Genomic DNA, 9,341 nt, shown 5'->3' with positions numbered 1-9,341 from the left:
AATCTGAACCTAAATACACAGATCATGTTGCTACAGCTGTTACAACCGTGTAAATCAAATGTTTTAAATGGATAAAAATTCAACCCACAAAGTCTAAAATAAGTTTCTTGTGCTGGGTAGTTTTCTGCATTAATGACCAGTGCTAGCTAGGTCCCTATATACTACAGTCAGGGTTGTTTTGGGTGTTTCTATAGTGACATATTTAGGTAAGTTTAGATTTTTAGTGTTTATATTAGCTGACTTTGAGAAGAGCAGATTTCCCTCCATAGTATGGATGGACTTCTTCAATCCACCGAAAGCCTAACTAGAACAGAAGCCAGATCTCCCTGAGCAAGAGGGGTTCTGGCAAAGGACAATCTTCAGACATCATCTGCAATGCTATTCCCTTCTGTGTCTTCAGCCTGAGAACCTTTAGCCTTGAACTGCAGCCTAGACTCTCTTCCTGTTTCTCCAGACAAAAAAGCCCAGCTTGAAGATTTTCAGTTTGACACTCAACCTGTGAAGTGAACCAAATCTTTAAACCATTATATGCTTCTTTCTGTCTATATTAATATCCTATTTGGTGTCACTTTTTAGAGAACCCAACTAAAATACCTCTGCAGGCCAAAACCGTATATCATATTCTATTGTGGCATCACCTGATAGTGTGTTATTAATCTTTTGACACTTTGTGGCAGTGGTTCTCAAACTGTGGTCTTGACCCCTCTGGTCAAGGGTCAAAAGACCCTTTCACGGGAATCTCATATCAGATAGTCTGTGTATCTGATATTTACATTATGAGTCATAACAAAAGTACAGTTACGGAGTAGCAATGAAATAATTTTATGGCTGGGGGTCACCACCTCATGAGAAACTGGGTTAAAGGGTTGCAGCAATAGGAAGGTTAAGAACCACTGCTCTATGGTATGAAGCAGTGATCCTACCCGGGTTGCTGAGGCAACACTAGCTGATGAATGAGTATAAAGCAAACTCTGTATTTACCTTGCTATCTAGCCTCAGGATCAATTATTCTCACCAATTGTCCTAAAAAGCAGTTTGTTCTCAACAATTTCTCCAGACTGTCACCACAATACTCACGTATTTTATCTTCATTTACTGATTAAACCACCCTGTGTTAAAATGTGTCATTCTACATGTCTGGCTCACCTTTTTCATTTGCTATTTATCATCTACCTACCTATCTGTCTGTTGGTCCATCTATCTATCTATCTATCTATCTATCTATCTATCTATCTATCTATGTATCTATCTACCTAACATCTAGCTATCATCTGTCATCTAACTATTGTGTTGAAATTGAAGTCCATTTTATCAGTCATAGAGTGATCTGTTAGAGCTGCATCTAATTTACAATTATTGAGATGATTTTTTTTATCACTTGTACAGAATCTACCTAGTCCTTTAAGATGATGACACTTTCAGAATCGTCTCTGTCAGATCAGAATATGGAAGTCAAAATAAATTACAACATTGAATGGCAAGAAACCTTAGTTTTCTTCTTAGAAAAAAAATTACTCAGCTGGGTGTGGTAGCTCATGCCTTTAATTCCAGCACTCAGGAAGCAGATGCAGGTGGATCTCTGTGAATTCCAAGTCAGCCTGGTCTACAAAGCAAGTTCCAGGATATACATGGGTTGTTACATGGAGAACTCTGTCTCACACCCTCTTCCTCAAAAAAAGAGCAAAACAACAATGCCTTCTTCTTCACCAAGGAGGAGGGTTAGGAGATCATGATTCTCTAGTGGGTTTATATGTTCAAACATAGTCTATGCTCATGAAAAGAAAAGTCAGTGAGAGCAGCCAGAGTTATAGGAGTGAAGGACATTTACATTAAAATCTAGCCACTCAGCTGTACTTTACTCTAGAAAACAGGCCTTGGCAATACAAGTTCTGAGCAGTAATGGTGGTCCTATGGCCTTGTAATTTATCCCTGAATGGCCTATGCATTAAACAAATATCTAAGTCAGATGAGACTTTAACAATTGACTTTTAATTATCTGCAAACAAGTGTATTTGAAATATGGGATCTGGGAGGAGGTTTCAAAATATATGAAATGTACTACATACTAAGGTATAAATATTCAAGGTTACTGATACATTATTAATCGTTGAAAACCAAGAATTGTGAATATTTCTAACTTCAAGTTCTGAATGCGAGGAACACATTTGTGGGCAAGATTTTCAAGACATCCCCTGAAGATTCTATTGTCTGATTATTTAATCAAGCAGTATACATATAGAGACATCGAAGGCTTTTTTGGACATAATTGGTTATAGCAATTATGGAAAGAGGGAGAATATTCAATATAATCCAGCTAGACCCAATCTAATTGTTTGACTACTTAAAAAGAAATTGTCTAGCTGAAGACTAAGGATAGCTATGCCAGAACAGACAAGTAAGAGGCTACTGGGGAGAAGATGCTATGGTCTTTAAAATATAAGTATGGCCTCCAGGTGATAGGCAATAAGGCAAACAAGAGACCTGCTGTACTACTGCTGAAAGCTAAATTCTGCCAGCATTCGGAATGATGTTGGAAGCAGGCTGTCCCAAAACCTCCTGGGAAAAACCCAGGCCAGCTAGGGCCTTGAATTTGGCCTTGTGGGAGAGGTCTGGAGCTGTGTTCAGCCAAGACTGCAGATGCCTGGCATTCAGAACTGTGAGATAATAAATCCATGCAGCTTTAAGCTGCTTAATTTGTGATCATTTGTTAGGGCAGCAAGAACACTAATCTGGTACATTTTTTAAAGTCCTTATCTGAGACTTCTTCCATCCCCAGCCCTTCTGTAACAGGAAAAGTCCTTTCATTGGCTCCACAAGAGGGAGGAAATAACCCTATGCTTTACAAACGCATCTTAAAAGTTTGACCTAGCCAGTAAAAAATTAGTCAGCTTAGTATCGTCCTCAAAATAAGGGTTTTTTTAGTTGATAAAAACCTCCCTCTCTCTTTCTGGCAGGCACATGCAATGCACATGTGGATGTCAGAGGACAATTTGCTGGAGTCTGAGTTCTCCTACTGTGGTGTTGCATCCAAGAATCTAACTCAGGTTGTCAGATTTGGAGGCAAGTGTCTTTACCCAGTGATCCATCTTGCTGACTCTAAAACTTGGAATTCTTTTTAAGGAAATAAATATGTGATCTTATTGAAAATTGCCTAGAACTGAATTCTGATTCTGCCGCTTACTAGTTTATGATTTTTGTATTGCTTCACCCTTTCAGCCCCCATTCCCAGGCTCTCCTCGTCATGGTTTCATGCTCTCTATGTATGTAAGTGAGAAAACTAGCCTACATTGTAAGCACCAAGAGTGTTTTGTAATGTGAATCTCGTGTTTATAAAATATTTTGAAGATCAGGGCAGTGGTGGCACATGCCTTTAATCTCAGCACTTGGGAGGCAGAGGCAGGCGGATTTCTAAGTTTGAGGCCAGCCTGGTCTACAGAGTGAGTTCCAGGACAGCCAGGGCTATACAGAGAAACCCTGTCTCGAAAACCCCAAACAAAAAATAAAATGTTTTGAAGATATTTAAAAAAATAATAATTACTAAATTTATCGTTTTGTCACAATAAAAGCAAATTACATTTATTATAAAACAAACAATAGAAAATCTATTAGGGTGAATCTCTCTCTGATGCAAGAATAAACACATGCATGCACCACACACATACAGAGAGAGGGGAGAGAGAGAGAGAGAGAGAGAGAGAGAGAGAGAGAGAGAGAACAAACTAGAGACAGGAAGACCAAAGAGAAAGAACAAAATACAATGGCCCTACGTTTACTCTCCAAAGGAAGTTAAATGTCATGAGACAAATCATCTTATCTGGACTTTCTCCTCCTAACAAAACCAAGAACTGAAACTTCCCTTGAAATCATTCAAAAGCCCTGTGTGAAGAACTTTACTGACAGTAGAGGCCAAGGCCTGGGGTAACCAAAATTGCTTACAATGACCTCTGCTAAACAAACCTCCATGATGAGAGTGTATCCCAAGTTTATAAGGTCAGTTATAATATGTGATATAATGTGTAAACATATGTGATGTAATATGTATGCATATATGTGTTGTAGTAAAGGCTTGATTGAAATCCTAACATTTTAAATAATCTACAAGGGAAAGGAAGAGTCATCCCTTACATAACAGATTTACAAAGATGCTTTGACCTGTTTTCACTTGATATCTTAATTTTTTTCCTATCCATAGCCTACAGCTACAAAGTAATCTTAGTATCTCTACAATATGTTTTATGTCATTGCTGCATGATTTTTATAACAATGTATTTTTGGACAGTTTGCTTAAATACAAACTTTCATTATAAGCTATTCTACTATCAAGTTCTACTATTTTTTGTATAACAAAAGGGGGGACTCATGGTAATATGTGCTCCACAAAGGTCCAAGGCTGATGGGTGTTGTGAATGGGGATATTTTTTAAAGATACTATTCTTCATCCACAGAAGAATCAAAGGTTTGCTATATTCAAGGACCGAGCAACTGTAAGGTCGGTGTAGAGTTTTGAGACATCCATTTTTGGCTACTTATTTTTTAATCTGTGTGTGTGTGTGTGTGTGTGTGTGCGTGCGCGTGCAGCACATATACATAAGGATGTCAGAGGACAAGTTGAAAGAATGGTTTCTTTCTTCCTACCATATAAGGTCTAGGAATTAACCTCAAGTGACCAGACTTAGCAGCAAGCTCCTTGACCCACTAAATACTATTACCTGTCCCAATTAAGTAATTTCCAGTGTTATTTTAGTTTGGTTTTTCCAAATGTTGTGAGAACAGGGTAGTAGATGTATTGCTTTTCACATCACTAGATCTTTACCATATTCAGTCAAAATACAGAAAACATATAGCATGATATCCACATTCATACTTTTGTTATTGTGCTCAGCATGCACTTGAGTAAAATGGCATTTAAAAATATATAAATTTTATTTTATTTACATAGATTTATATTATTACATTTATATAAAATTTATTTATATTTATCTATTAATTTTCTATTTTTATGTAAATTTTTAATATTTTTGTGTAGATATTAAAAATAATGTTTTAGGATAAAGCCTACCTTTAAGAATTTAGTGTTACTTGAACAGAAAGCTGGGGTCATTTTAGTAATCTTTCTAATATCTAGGATTCAATTTAGAAACATGTGTTGAGCCCACCATAGCTTATCAAGATAGCTTGACTCATTGTACTTTCTGGTGTCAATAAAGACAGACAATTTTACTCTAGTTGGCATCATGTCTGGGTGTTTGCTATTCTACCCCTTAATAGCTCAATAAACACATGTGATATAATCTAATAAGTCATACTTTACTATATTTTATTGTTTCAGCCTTTTTTAAATTACTGTCAACACTCAAATTCTGAGTTTAGCTCAGTATTTGAAATTATATCCCTAAGGAAAAGTTTCAAACACATTAAAATAATTCTATGCAGTGGACAGGAAGTATTTTGAGGAAGGAAACTCACATAGACAACAGTCTTCTTGGTTCACATCCCAGGATGAGTCAATGAAACACTTCATCAAATTGTTCCTTGCTGAGATGTGCTTTGCTCCTCACTGGCCAATGTGAATTGTAGTCCAAATAGGTGGTTGGCAAGAATGCATCAGAGAAGCCCATGTTTCCTGCATCCCTGGTTTTTGGCCTCCTTCTCCTTGAGCTTTGCAGGTAAGCTATCACAGTGAGTTTCTAATATTGAAGATTTATTATCTCTTAGTTCCCAAGAACAAAGCCTTAGTGTTGTGTCTAAACTCAGCATCCTAGAAAATGATTGTCTTCACTAGAGTGACTGAAACATTCCATCTACCCAGGGATAGACTAATGTGCTTGAGACAAATCAACAGTCTCAGAAGGCTACTCTTGCTAACGCAGCTCTGAAAATGATTCTATGACTCCTCAGTAAAGGAATCTATCCACTTTATTTTCTCAACGGGGGCTCAAAAACCATTTTCACACATGTTCTTTAATAGATGTAAGACCCAGGATGAAGTACAATGTCCTCTCTTTTGCTGTAACAAGGTGTAGGTATGCTTTCAGGTTTCAGACTGGATTGCTTTGAGAAGGGGAAAGGCCATGAAGGAAGCAGCAATTCAGAGTGCTGTGAGCCACCTGAGAGGTCAGTAATTTAGTGGCTCTTCTTGCTGAGACACAGGACAAGAACAACTACCCCACTCCCCACTGCCACACACACACACCTATTCCTGTAACCTCAAATTTCAAAGACAGTTGAGATGATAAAAGTCTTTTCTGGAAACACCCATTCCACCCCTCAAGTTACTATTCAACTCTCAACAGCTTAGAGTTCCCCAAGTGTGATGTCCACAATTGATCTCTCAGAGACAAAATCCACTACCATGGTACAACTTAAAGAATGACTCTAGTTATATAGGAGATCAAAACCAAGTTATCGTTTTAATTGACTGACAAATCTTAGTGGAGGGAGAAGGAAGATACTGGATATATGCCTGGAATGCATTTTTCATGTGCATGTGAAGGTTTAGAAACTTGTTCTCTCTTACTGTCCAGACACAAACCCTTACAGTAGTGTCTAAATTCAGCAACATAAAAAGCATGGGTTTGCATAAATGATTGGAAAAGTCTATATAATCATGGGTAGATTAGTCAGGAAAATATTAACACAGTGCGGGAAATTGTCCTCTGGCTACAGGTATGCCATTACACACACACACACACACACACACAGAGAGAGAGAGAGAGAGAGAGAGAGAGAGAGAGAGAGAGAGAGATATTTACCTTGTATCTTTTCTAATTTTTTCCATGAATTTCAGTGAAGATATAGGGTATTTTTCTTCTTTTTTCTACTGAAAATAATTTTTTTCTCACATAAAATATCTTGATTATTGGCTCCTTTCTCGTACTTCCTCACTTCCCTGCTCACCCAGACCCACTTCACTTCTGTCTCTCATTAGAAAACAAAGAGCCTTCTAAGAGATAATAATAAAATAAATGAGATTGTGGGAAAAGTGCCGCGGCAGGTCCCACATACAGGAGAAAGTCTAAGGTTCCAGAGGCTGGAGGCTTTGGCAATGGCAGGCCCCAATGACACTAGAAAGTTCTTGGTTCCAAAAGGGTTTATTTTCATGCTGGATGGTAGATGGATCTGGATGTACCCTTGTAAAACTCAGGGCAGACCTGAGTTAAATAGGGAGGGAGAAAGGGGGAGGGTCTGGGGAAGAATGCTTAATTTGCTTTACCCTCTGGCCTTCATTAGTATGTAAATCTCTCTAGGGCATGAGGCCTGTAGTCACACCCTCTAACTGTGGACTTTGGGAGGGTCTGTAATGGCCTACATGACTGAACAATGTAGGTCCATGGAGACTAGACTGCGTGTCAGGACCCTGGGTTCTGGGTTCGTGCCCAAACACCAGCTGTTTCTCCCTTGGAGTCTCGGAGTTCCAGGTCCACACCCAGCCACAAACCAAGATACCTTTACACAGTCCCACACGAGATAAAACAAAAATTGACACATTGTACTAGCCTGGACCACAGCTAATTAGTAAAGGCACCCTATGCTTCACAGGAGACTCTTTCTTAAAGTAAGAGCGGTGCGTGATTTTGAAAATCAATATATTTTACTTGTCGCTTATGATTGCAAAGTATAGAGGATGTAAGATCAGCTTTGGAAATGCCACCTTTGTAATTGCCATTTCTCTAGAAATTGAGAAAAGTACTCACAGATGAAACATTAGGACTTGTCAGGAGGTTTTTTTTGGGAGGGAACCAATAGTTTATCAAGGTGAATAATTTTCATTCATAATTTCTCCTTCCTTTTTCTCTCAAGATTTGAACCTAAATGCATCTGTTATCACCAAGTGAGTTATTACACCCAGCAGTGTCAAACTTACAAAAGTTGAGCAATGTGAACACCTGTTTTATTAGGATAAAACAAATAAGAACAAGGAAAAGAGCCCAAGAAAAGGCACAAGAAACAGATACAGATTCAGAAACTCACTCTTTTACATAAAAACACTAACCTGAAAGTCATAATGTATACATAAAAGACATACGTGTGGGGAGGGGGGAGAAGGAGAGGGAGAGAGAGAGAGAGAGAGAGAGAGAGAGAGAGAGAGAGAGAGAGAGAAGGAGACAGGAATAGAGAGAGGGAGGGAGGAAGAACAGAGACAGAGGGATAATATGTGAATATATATCTCCATCCACAACAACAGAAATCTAACCCTGACATGACACTATGAGAAGACAAGGATTCTCCAGTGCTGCTGTTGAGCTCATTTTCTGTTGGCATCAACTACTGGACATACAGCCCGCCCTTAACAGTACTTTGTTTCCCTGGTGAGACTCCCTTGCAGAAAGCTACATTTTCGTTTGCATGAGATTAATGCAGAAGTTGCAGAAGGGACTGTGTCCACTTCTTTCAGTGCAGGGACCCATCTGGTGCAGACCCATGCAAGGCAAATGCATGCTGGCTTAGTCCCTGTGAGTTCATAAATGCATTGATCCTTTTGATTTAGAGGGACTTGTTTCCTTACTGTCTGTCCTCCACCCCCTCTGGCTCTTACCACCTTCTTTTTTGCATGGTTCCCTGAATCCTGAATGGGAGAGATTTTTACAGAGACATCCCACCTAGGGCTGAGTGTTCTAAGATCTCTCATTCTCTGCATAATGGCTGGGTGTGGGTCTCTGTATTTGCTATCATTTGCTGAAAAGGGAAGGTTCAGTGATGATGCTTAATCAGGCACTGACCAATCTATGAGTATAGCAGAATATCATCTGAAGTCATTTTCTGGCTCCATTATTTTAGTAGTATGGTAGTATTTGGTTCTAACCTAGGCTTATAGGCTATGTAGTCACATGTTCTTGGTCACCCAAGAAGTATCAGAAATGGGTTTCATTTCCAATACTGTGCCTTATGTTAAATCAGATATGTATTGGTTATTCCTTTGAGCTTTGTGCTATCATTGCATTAGCATACCTTGCAGGCAGGACACCGTTGTAGATCACAGGGTTTGTGGCTAGAATGGTGTTTACATTTCTCCTTTGATAGGATGCAAAGTACTTTTTCATACCAAAGATTATGAGCAGAGGCTCTATATAAACAATAGCTCAACTTTTTCCATGTTCAGTGAGTTGTATAGCTGTTGTATTTAGCAATAGGGCCTTGCAGTCAGTTTTTGGAGAGCAATGTATATTATTTGCAATATCCTGGGCTATTTAGAAATCCCCATGGCCAACAGCTCAATTAGATGTAGCATAGTTCTGGGAGTACAAGCTTCATTTGGTGATAGGAGTTATCCAGTTGGGATTCTGTCTCTCCCATTGTTTGGTGAATTCACTTATATTGCTTTCATATACAGATAGATAGAT

The sequence above is a fragment of the Grammomys surdaster genome, unplaced genomic scaffold (assembly GCF_004785775.1).
Source record: "Grammomys surdaster isolate TR1022 unplaced genomic scaffold, NIH_TR_1.0 186, whole genome shotgun sequence".
NCBI classification, from domain to species: Eukaryota; Metazoa; Chordata; class Mammalia; order Rodentia; family Muridae; genus Grammomys; species Grammomys surdaster.
This window is presented reverse-complemented; position numbering follows the sequence as displayed.